This window comes from Oncorhynchus mykiss, chromosome 28 (genome assembly GCF_013265735.2).
Source record: "Oncorhynchus mykiss isolate Arlee chromosome 28, USDA_OmykA_1.1, whole genome shotgun sequence".
Lineage (NCBI taxonomy): Eukaryota > Metazoa > Chordata > Actinopteri > Salmoniformes > Salmonidae > Oncorhynchus > Oncorhynchus mykiss.
Genome location: NC_048592.1, coordinates 2,649,631 through 2,661,801, shown reverse-complemented (window position 1 = coordinate 2,661,801; position 12,171 = coordinate 2,649,631). Strand labels below are relative to the sequence as shown.

Below are 12,171 nucleotides of genomic sequence, written 5' to 3'. Positions count from 1 at the left end.
TATAAACCGTGCTTGCATACAAAATATACCCCAAATATGTGCGTGCGCCAGTTAACTAAAAAAAAACCTGAATGTGTTCACCACCCTGCAAATTTGAGACATCAGCTGTTCGAATATCCATACTAACATTCTGTATACTACATACAAGAGTATATACTACATATTATTAGTTCATTTTAGTATACTGTAAGCAAACAGTATCCTTTCAGTTGAGTGTACTAGCGCTTCGCCTGTCTACTGGAAGTTGAGATATGCAACTTCTTGCTAGCTTGTTAGCATAGCTAACAAATTTCTAGCTAGACATCTTATGACTTCATTGTGACTTCATTAACAATGTCCATTGAGAACAAACAACGACTTTACTGCTTAGCTGAGAATGACGTGAATAATCAAGTCATTAAACGCTGAGTAGTTAGTTAGATAGCATATAATATACTGACTGGCAAGTTTGATGTATTACTAGCCAACTAGCGTAAACTCACTCACTTTTGTATATCGCCTTGGTCCGTACAATTGACCTTATGTTAGCACCCCAAAAACGTAATACTTCCAGATCAACTGTAATGTCAATACCATTGTAAAGCACAATTTCTCCCCTTTCCAACAGAATCAATTATATGACCCCCACGCTGCCCGTTTCTGCATAATTCAACAAGGAAATGAGCTCCGTCGGGTCTTTTTAAAAATGGCGGGTGGGGAAGGGAAACTAATGCGTGATAGTGAGAACGAGAGATGTTGTGTGGGAAAATTGCTTTTTTTCAACCGATCTGTCCAACTTATCACCTTATCGCCTCTAAAATGTAAATAAAACACCATAAAGAGTTTATATAATGTGTCATTACATACCTATTTGAAGGTTTGTGTCGAATCTTCAGAAGTAAACAGCGGCTTTGAGAGTCATGATCACATGCAGTGATGACGCAAAAAATGACTAGGTATTCCCCCTTACCCCCGTCACTGTCCATTTCTTGTTTCCAAAGGATGAGAGAAGTACTACACCTGGTGGAGAGAGATTGTAAGACAGAAATAGTTGCTTTATGCGTGCTGTACGTTACGACATGACACGTCACGATGTAACGGAGGGTCAATTTTTAAAAACTTTTCTCCAATACTATAGAGCCGTTACCATGTCGATCAACGCTTGAATAGAAACGTAGTTCACACCCCCGATTTTGAAGTCAACACAGTCGCTACAGTCCCATTAGTTTTCTTTGTAGCCTCGTTTGAATGTTGCGGTTGCGCACATTTGTACGGAATGGGGTGAGTTTACGTTAACGTTAGGACTGTAGCTAGCAAACATACCTGTACATACAAGCAACTGCTGTAATAATATGCTATGCGGTTCGTAAGGCTAGCGTAGCTAACAAATTGTCAGACAACATAACGTGTAATGTAACTAATTTGAAAAGGCATTACTTTATTACATTGTTCAAGCAATAAATATGTATCCGCTCTCGTCGGACTTTGGCTGCATATTTTCTGCCATTTTCTTCAAATCTGAAAATGTTTTAAAGCCACGCCCATTTTCTGAAGTATTGCATTATGGGCCCCAAAAGCAAGGAAATAGTGTCCACTGCTTGTATACTTTGTATTTTTGCAAATGTATGACATTCTGGAACTTTTGGCATACTAACTATATCCATACTATGACCAATAAACATACTAAATTTGTCACAAATAGTATGGTTAGGACAGACAAAATGTATTCACTATTTAACGGATTTTCCCCCTAGAAAAGTGAGGCGAGCAAGCAATTTTTTATTTATTTATATGGAATAACAGTACTTTACCACATTGTCCTAGGCACTTGTGCAGGCTCTAGGCCTAATGTGAGCTTCAAGAGTTATATTATCGCCACGCGAAAACCTACACTATTTTTCTTTAAAAGAATGCAGATGTTGCAATGTTGTTATAACCATGAGAAATTAAACACAATGGGAAGTATAACTTGTGACAGTTTATTTTCCTGATTTAAAAAAATATCTGATAAAAATCAAGAACAGCTTCACAAGACACCATAACTAAAGTTGGCCGTGTGCAGTAGATCACCTACTGGGTGTCAACAAACAATGTAGAATCATCTGGAAATGAAAATGACAGCCAATGTTCTGTGGTCAGACGCAATAGCACAATCACCTGCTGCTTCTTACTGTTCAACAGCACAGTGTGTTTAGCCCTTCATTTGTTGTTTATTCTGGTCTCTAGGGTGTTCATTTATTTTTAAGATTTATTGGAGCTCTCGTAATGAACTGCTTTCCTTCTTGCTTATACACTGGGCACATTGGCCTGACATGTTGGAATTGTTTGAACCTCACCAACTCTTCCCCCTCAAGAAAATCTGGACATCCACAATGGACACACACACATATCTAGGAATGACACTGATTGCTGGGTAATTCTGCGTCTCCACTTGCATTCCACAGGTTAGCCCCTTGAAAGCCACTATCTGCTCATGATATGGATTGTCTTCTTGGAAAATCTCTGAACCACATGTAAAAATGTTCTCATCCCGAATGCGTTTGACTGCTTTTCTGTTCATCTTTAGACAGCTTGCTTTTGGCATACAAGCACCTTGGTTGTTCACATTCAACACAGTTGATGGTCGCTCTCACCTTTGCACTGACCATGGCAGCACTCCTCTTTACATGTTTAATATTTGGTGTCAGAGAAGGCCTATCCTTGTCAGTGGTGTCCAAGCTGTACAGATCATCACATTTCTGGTGCTCACGTCTGTCTGCTGTCAATGTTGGATAAGGCACAAACCTTCATTTCATAAATTGTTCTTCTGGCAAGCGTGAAGGATTCATTAAGCAGTACCAGCATGGAGGATTCATTAAGCAGTACCAGCATGGAGGATTCATTAAGCAGTACCAGCGTGAAGGATTCATTAAGCAGTACCAGCATGGAGGATTCATTAAGCAGTACCAGCATGGAGGATTCATTAAGCAGTACCAGCATGGAGGATTCATTAAGCAGTACCAGCATGGAGGATTCATTAAGCAGTACCAGCATGAAGGATTCATTAAGCAGTACCAGCATGGAGGATTCATTAAGCAGTACCAGCATGAAGGATTCATTAAGCAGTACCAGCATGAAGGATTCATTAAGCAGTACCAGCATGGAGGATTCATTAAGCAGTACCAGCATGGAGGATTCTTAAGCAGTACCAGCATGAAGGATTCATTAAGCAGTACCAGCATGAAGGATTCATTAAGCAGTACCAGCATGAAGGATTCATTAAGCAGTACCAGCATGGAGGATTCATTAAGCAGTACCAGCATGGAGGATTCATTAAGCAGTACCAGCATGGAGGATTCATTAAGCAGTACCAGCATGGAGGATTCATTAAGCAGTACCAGCATGGAGGATTCATTAAGCAGTACCAGCATGGAGGATTCATTAAGCAGTACCAGCATGGAGGATTCATTAAGCAGTACCAGCATGAAGGATTCATTAAGCAGTACCAGCATGAAGGATTCATTAAGCAGTACCAGCATGGAGGATTCATTAAGCAGTACCAGCGTGGAGGATTCGTTAAGCAGTAACAGCATGGAGGATTCATTAAGCAGTACCAGCATGGAGGATTCATTAAGCAGTACCAGCATGGAGGATTCATTAAGCAGTACCAGCATGGATCTTCTCCCTCGCATTTCTTGATCTGTACCATGTATTGTGACATCTTGAAATGTCTGTCCTGGAATTGCTTGTACTGTTCCTTGTCAAGGCCTTTTCTGCTGAGGTCATGTCAACTTCTTTATTAATGATGTTGAATTGTGTAATATTGGCAATTTCTTCCCGTGTTGCGGCCTGATGTAATTCAACGTGGGTTCTTTTCCACTTAAGGCGCTCAAACCGGCCAATCACAAGAGCCGCAACAGGATGCATACTTTTTTCAAAATTCTCTTTCAGGTCTGGCTGTTTGGAGGCTGTTTTACGCTTGTCATTGTGTTACACTTCTTCACACGGCTTCTTATTTGATTCTTCCATCTTCACCCTCGCCAGGGCTGTTCCCTGAAGCCCCAAGTTTAGAACGGAATTATCTCTCTTGGCAGGGTTGGCCCAGCTGTCATCTGGTGCTGTTCTACAGGCCAAAAGCATGTCAAGATCCGGTTGAACAAACAAGAGTGTGTGGCATGCTTGAACAGAGACATATGTGGTTCTGTGATCTGGCCCACCGTCAGATTGAATGATCAAGATTGACATCTTCACTGTAGTTCTCTCTTCTGAGGATGCTGAGATTGAACTGTGTCGAAGGGGCTGGATGGCTGGAAAACCTTGTCCTTGACAGTGACATTAATGTTCCCATCATAGAATGAACTAGATGGAGATGGTGGGATCAACATGACAGATGGTACAAGTCGACAGATGGTACAAGTCCGCTGATGTGGTAATCATGGTTGGCAGCTGCTAGAACTGGCCCACTCACAGGAGCAATGCTTGGATGTCTGCCTCTGGTACAGGTCCCTATAGGCTGGCCAGGTTTTCCGACAAGGATGAATGCCTTATCATCCACACATAACATTTCACAGTCCTTCTGCCACATGCAGGCAAACTGTTTAATGTAGTTCCACTGTACTGCAACAGGTGTCCCTTATCACCCGAGGCTGGACCATGAACTTGAGGTCAAACCTTCCTATGTACTGGAGAGCAGACATGGACCATGGATTATTGGGTGTAAACTGCAGTCCTAGCCACTGTATTGATGGGATTTTAATTTCTGGTTATGCCACTTTTCCACTGCGTCACACAAGTCCTCAACTGATATAGCAAAAGGTAAGTACAAGTACTCCCCATGTCTGCGATCGTTGACCTGAGCTGTGTATTCATTAAAATACTTCTGTGCTTCATCTCAAAAGGCCTGGAATGAGGATTATGATTTGCCATTAAGATTCCTCAGAATCCATTTCAAGTCTGGGTCATCACCATCAAGGAGGAACAATGATACTCTCTCATCAAGTGGGCACTGTTTCTCTCAGGAAGTGTAACAATGTGCTCTGGGAGTCGGGAAGCAAGTTCAGGAAATTAATACTTTTATAGAAAAACGAAACATAATACAAAACAAGAAACACGGGTAGCGCACAGACATGAAGCTGGAACAGAAACAGTAACGCCTGGGGAAAGAATCAAATGGAGTGTCATATGTAGGGAAGGTAATCAGGGACATGATGGAGTCCAGGTGCGTCTGATGATGCGCAGATGCGCGTAACGATGGTGACAGGTGTGCACCATAATGAGCAGCCTGGTGACCTAGAAGCCGGAGAGAGAGCACACGTGACAGGAAGTAGCTGTTCACTTTGGCAGCATGTGTGTATTTGTACAGGAATGCTTTTTGTATTGCTCTAGTGTGGTATGTTGGTATTTATTTTCTAAGTGTGGAGATGACAGAAGCCTGGTCTCATGAACATCATGGCTATGTTAGGATACCTTCCTTATGAATGTCAGAGTGCCTAGGTAGTTACCACAGGCATACTTGTACAAAGTGAAAGTCAAGTTTTCAATCCATTTCCTTCTTTGGAATCTATCTTTAGAAGAAAAGTCCAGTAGAAAGAGGGGGTGGTATTGGGGCACTTTCTCCAAAGCTTGTAACAGAGTGCTGTACTGGGGTCTGACCGGTCCGCATGATGCTCTCACAGTGTAGCATTAAAAAAATCTGACTCTGATGTAGGTGGTGGAGTGGGCTGTTGGTGACATCTGGTCATTGCTTGATTCACCTTCTCCAAGCGGGAGGCATCAGCTGCTATGGACTCTGGTGTAGGTGGTGGAGTGGGCTGTTGGTGACGTCTGGTCATTGCTTGATTCACCTTCTCCAAGTGGGATGCATCAGCTGCTATGGACTCAGGTGTAGGTGGTGGAGTGGGCTGTTGGTGACGTCTGGTCATTGCTTGATTCACCTTCTCCAAGTGGGATGCATCAGCTGCTATGGACTCTGGTGTAGGTGGTGGAGTGGGCTGTTGGTGAAGTCTGGTCATTGCTTGATTCACCTTCTCCAAATGGGATGCATCAGCTGCTATGGACTCTGTTAGACGCACCACTTCTTCTCTGAGATCTAATGTGAACAAGGAATACAGGCAGTTTTAGTTGAGAGGTTTAAAACATAAAGCTAACACTTACTTTCGATAACAAACGTTTTACGTTTCCCGAATAACTGGTTACATTTTACAATATTAGACACAGTGTGTTTGACATGAATGTACAAGGAGTAGTAGTGTGCCACAAACTTAATTGATATAGAAAAATGACACAATACATTCATTAAAATACCTGTGAAGTGATTCCGATGTGCCCAGGGCTGGGATATTGAGATAGAGAGCTGACTGCAATGATCCCGAAGCTGATCTTAACTTAGTTTTGGTGCCTTGTGTCGTGTTTCCTGGTATCTGTTGTAGGATCCACAGCCTTGTGGTAATTGCAGGAATCTGTCTGTTATGGCTAAGCTTCTCTCTTTGAACTTCTTTGGATGGGGGTCCATATACCAGAGTGCTTTTGATAATCAGGTAACGTATGTCCATATGAACATGAGAAATATTACATTTCAGTCTGATTATCAGATTATTATTAATACACAAATTAACATTAATGAACATTATTCACATAATATTGCATACATCCTATCATATAAAAAAAATATTGGGAAAAAAATAATGTATTAATTATCTGTTCATTAATCTACTTAATTGAATAGCCTAACAAGGCTTTAACATATTAATACAATTATAAAGGCCTATCAGACTGTCCTTCCTAGGAAAAAAAAATGCTTTTGTTAATAAAGGGCAATCATTCGAATTAGGTCAAGTTAATGTCACACTGGGAAAAGTGGTTTCCAATCTCGTAATTTAATGTGATGTATAGGGTAATAGAGTAGACTATTGAACATGTATTTTCATTTTTTCACCTTTATTTAACCAGGTAGGCAAGTTGAGAACAAGTTCTCATTTACAACTGTGACCTGGCCAAGATAAAGCAAAGCAGTTCGACACATACAACAACACAGAGTTACACATGGAGTAAAACAAACATACAGTCAATAATACAGTAGGTAGAAAAATAAGTCTATATACAATGTGAGCAAATGAGGTGAGATAAGGGAGGTAAAGACAAAAAAAAGGCCATGGTGGCAAAGTAAATACAATATAGCAAGGAAATCACTGGAATGGTAGGGGTGCAAAGGAGCAAAATAAATAAATCTAATAAATACAGTAGGGGGAGAGGTAGTTGTTTGGGCTAAATTATAGTTGGGCTATGTACAGGTGCAGTAATCTGTGAGCTGCTCTGACAGCTGGTGCTTAAAGCTAGTGAGGGAGATAAGTGTTTCCAGTTTCAGAGATTTTTGTAGTTCATTCCAGTCATTGGCAGCACAAAACTGGAAGGAGAGAATTGGTTTTGGGGGTGACCAGAGAGATATACCTACTGGAGCGCGTGCTACAGGTGGGTGCTGCTATGGTGACCAGCGAGCTGAGATAAGGCGGGACTTTACCTAGCAGGGTCTTGTAGATGACCTGGAGCCAGTGGGTTTGGCGACGAGTATGAAGCGAGGGCCAGCCAACGAGAGCGTACAGGTCGCAGTGGTGGGTAGTATATGGGGCTTTGGTGACAAAACGGATCCAATTTATTGAGTAGGGTATTGGAGGCTATTTTGTAAATGACATCGCCGAAGTCAAGGATTGGTAGGATGATCAGTTTTACAAGGGTATGTTTGGCAGCATGAGTGAAGGATGCTTTGTTGCGAAATAGGAAGCCAATTCTAGATTTAACTTTGGATTGGAGATGTTTGATGTGAGTCTGGAAGGAGAGTTTACAGTCTAACCAGACACCTAGGTATTTGTAATTGTCCACATATTCTAAGTCAGAACCGTCCAGTGTAGTGATGTTGGACGAGCGGGCATGTGCATTCAGCGATTGGTTGAAGAGCATGCATTTAGTTTTACTTGTATTTAAGAGCAATTGGAGGACACGGAAGGAGAGTTGTATGTGCATTGAAGCTTGTCTGGAGGGTTGTTAACACAGGGTCCAAAGAAGGGCCAGAAGTATACAGAATGGTGCCGTCTGCATAGAGGTGGATCAGAGAATCACCAGCAGCAAGAGTGACATCATTGATGTATACAGAGAAAAGAGTCGGCCCGAGAATTGAACCCTGTGGCACCACCATAGAGAATGCCAGAGGTCCGGACAACAGGCCCTCCGATTTGACACACTAAACTCTATCAGAGAAGTAGTTGGTGAACCAGGCGAGGCAGTCATTTGAGAAACCGAGGCTGTTGAGTCTGCTGATAAGAATGTGGTGATTGACAGAGTCGAAAGCCTTGGCCAGGTCTATGAATACAGCTGCACAGTATTGTGTCTTATCGATGGAGGTTATGATATCGTTTAGGACCTTGAGCGTGGCTGAGGTGCATCCATGACCAGCTCTGAAACCAGATTGCATAGCGGAGAAGGTGTGGTGGGATTCGAAATGGTCTGTGATCTGTTTGTTGACTTGGCTTTCAAAGACCTTAGAAAGGCAGGGTAGGATAGATATAGGTTTGTAGCAGTTTGGATCTAGAGTGAACATTCCTGGTGCTATGTCTAAACTGAGAAGAGTAATTGCTGGGATGCCATTGAAATTATCATGGAAGAAGTTAATGCTTCCCTGAAAGGAGGTTAAGTTACTGAAGCAAAAAGAGTGACAGTCGAGTGGACACTAAAACTGTACTGTTACAATTTGAAGGGAACCTGCTGCATAGGTTGCAGCTAGGATCACTCCGTTATCCGGTTAGACAGTGCATGCCGCCTCCCCTTCGGTGCATTAAGGGCCAATGCAAGGGGCATGTTGCTAATGTTTGCAAAGGTAAAATGAGATGTATAACGTGTGGTGGGGATCACGAGTATGGGAAATGTGGGCCTGATGCTCATGTTAAACTGTGACACAGAACATAGTGCCGCATATGGATGATGTGAAGTACAACAGAAAGCCATGGAAGCGCAGAGGTACAAAATTACAAACAATGTATCCTATGCTGAGGCTGTTTGGGAAGTGAATAACACACCTAGTGTTCAAAATACTCCAGATACAACATATCGGCAGATAGTGGCCACGCCGAGGCCTCCAGTGGAACCTCAGCCGTTTGTTAATGGGAAATGCGTGCATAAATGCTTGATTACAGAGAACCATGGTAGTAGATCATGTGACCTCATTGGCCTTCATGTGTAGGGCAATCAATGTGACTGCTCCACAGTTGACAGTGCAACTGCCTCAATTTAGGGACACATCTGGGGAAGGGTACCAAAAAATGTCTGCAGCATTGAAGGTCCCCAAGAACACAGTGGCCTTTTTTTTTCAGATGGCGGACTGGAAACCCAGTGACCACTTGGGTCTATAGCTACCATTTTCCATTGGGAAAGAGAAATGGCCCTGTATTTACCAGAAAAAGTAGCTCATCCACCATGGCAGAAGAGGATAATCCAGACTATTGATTGGGAAATTAGAAAACAATGAGGGTGTTGGGGGACCACTTTTTCCAAGGTGGGTTTTTGTTATGATAAACAATGCATTTTCTGTCCAGATAAGGATGCTGATACATCATTGAGCATTGAAAAAGACCCACCACTGACCAAATTAGTTTGTTTTTCAGTCCAACAGGAGTGCATCTCTCAGGCCATCCGGTGCATGGACATCCTGTGCCAGTTTGATCCAAGTGCATGCGTCTAGTTGTATAGACTACAGCGGATGGAGCCTGTGGATGACAGGTCAGTAACTCATCAAATATGATACAATATTGCGTAAAACATTGAATTAGTCTAAATATTGATGCATTTACAATGTCCCCTTTTCTCCATGTTTTAGACATGAGCCGTGACATGTGGAACATCAGGCTCACCCCACAAGAAGCAGTGCATGATCAATGCCATCCTCAGCAATGAGATCTGATGGAAGTGATGTACTCTCTCTCACTCTGGGGATAAAACATCATTTAAACCACACAAATATAAATTCCCACTGTGCCCATGATAAAATACAATGTGAATTGTGTTGTACTACTAAATGAAACTGATGAGATGCACTCATACCAGCCTTTTGATTGAACTATCATTAGCTACATTACTTTAATTGGCTGCTTTGAGCAAAACTTGTATTGAACATAACCTATTCTGGGAGCCTAGCCTGTGTGTATGAACTAGGTAGAATATTTTGGGACAATTGGCTTCCCAGAAAACAGGAGGAGCAACATGAGTTTGTCAGAGGTCTCCCTTCCATTGAAGTGGAGCTAACCTCCCTCTCCTCATGGTGTTCCAGTTGGGGTTGGTTTGCTGTCCAACTGTTGCCTGCCGTATTCCTGCTGCTTCACCAACAGCGCCATGCCAGCCAGGATGCCAGCATGCCCCAGGTGCCCTTGTTTTTTTAACAATGTCCGGTACAGACAGGGATGACAGCAGTTGTTCTTGCTCAGGTTCAAGGAGACATGCCATTCCACTGAAAGTGCCCCAGAGACGGTTCCTTACATGCTAACTACACCGGCCACACGCGTGCATCTGTGTGCACATGTTGATTTTGTCCATCTACACCAGACATGATCAGGACATGCAAATATCAAAATGAGCCAACTATATTAATTTGGGGACGGGTTGAATCACATATGAAATATTCATTGACATTTATCTAGCTAGCTTACTGTTGGTAGCTAATTTGTCCTGGGATATAAACATTGGGTTGTTTAACCTGAAATGAACATGGTCCTTTTTTTTTCACTGGATCTTCGTAGAAGTTTGAGTCACACAAAATCGGCCAATATTGTGAACCGCCAAAACAGGCTTCATGGCTAAACATATGAGCTCCACGCAGGCATTTGCATGTGGAAGAGAGAATCTCCTGGTTACCTATAGAGACCTGCAAAGAGGAAGGCTGTTAAGTGACACATGCCTTTCAATAGATTACTTTGAGAACCTTGAAATGCATTTGTTGTAAGAAATGTGCAATATTAATGTTTGATTTAGCTGTAAAGTATTTAATAAACTATAATTTTCACATGAGGACAAGTGCAGTTGTTCCATAAACTTTTAATTGATATTTTGGGAATATATCACTTGACATGTCAATCATATAGTGGGATCCTATAAATCAAAACTGTGAATGCATGTACCACGCCGAATAAATAAATACTTTGCCTTTGAAGATTTGTTTCTGGTCATGAAACTACAATACATACCGGAAGTCTAAAGTCAATTCTTAATGTCAACAACATTCTCTCATCGAAGTCAGGAATCCGGGGTAATCTGGTTATTGAATATATAGGGTGTTCGTAAATTTAATCTGGAGTGCCAGAGAGAGCTCAGAGTGCGCTCTGGGCATTAGTAAATTCAGAGAATTTGTCAGATTGTCCATTTGTAAATTCAGAGCGTTTCGCTCTCGGAGTGTTCAGAACGCTCTGGCCGAGGAGGGTTTGATCCGAGCGTTCTGACCTCACAAGCACCCAAGCTAACTGGCCTACATTGGCTAGCTTGCTAGCTACTTCCAGACACAAATGAGGGAACACCCCACTCTGACCGTTTTACTCGCCGTAGCAGAGCTGGTTAGGCTGTTTTAATGTTATTCGGAGCGTTGGTGACTGTAACTATGCTGCTGGCAACAATTGAATTACGATTTTTTTGCCGATGCTTACAGACACCGGCAATATTCAACGGATGTTGACGTTCGTAAATTCAGCAGTTATTCTGCGCTCTGGCACACAGACTAGAGTGCTCTGAAATCGGAGTAAGATGGCCAGACTGAATTTACGAATGCACCCGTAATGGTTACTTGCATAGTGGAGTATTTTGTTAAAACATGTAGCTAGCTAGGTAAACAATGAGCCATAATCCCAACTCATGACGTTACTACCCTGCATGAATCTGCAGGTAGCTAAACAACCAGGTTCAATGTTAACTAGCTAACATTAGGCTATAACTAGCCAAGCAAATGTCTCTGAGATATGAATAATGAGTTCATACACGTAACGTTAGCTAGCGAGCCAGTTAGCTAGTTAACTTGAAATGAAAATACTTTATGTCAAAATTAGAAACTTGTAATGTAGCTAGACTATCTTACTCGTGTATACATCATGGTTAGATGCTTCTCCCTGTCCTGTTTTCTCTTTCTCCTTAGGCTATCTAACTCTAATTCCACTGATTTCAAAACTCAGTCTTCCAGAAAGTGGAGAG

General features: G+C 42.1%; 1 long non-coding RNA gene across 2 annotated transcripts; it reads left to right on the top strand.

Annotated features, from left to right (window-relative positions):
- Nucleotides 1-5,949: 5,949 nt before the first annotated feature.
- On the top strand, nucleotides 5,950-11,001 carry LOC110508344. Of its 2 annotated transcripts, none has more exons than XR_005040279.1 (3): nucleotides 5,950-6,494; nucleotides 9,609-9,723; nucleotides 9,821-11,001. It is a non-coding gene; the product is annotated as an uncharacterized LOC110508344 (long non-coding RNA). The 2 variants fall into 2 exon arrangements; XR_002471275.2 differs by lacking the exon at nucleotides 5,950-6,494 and adding an exon at nucleotides 8,403-9,499.
- Nucleotides 11,002-12,171: the final 1,170 nt, after the last annotated feature.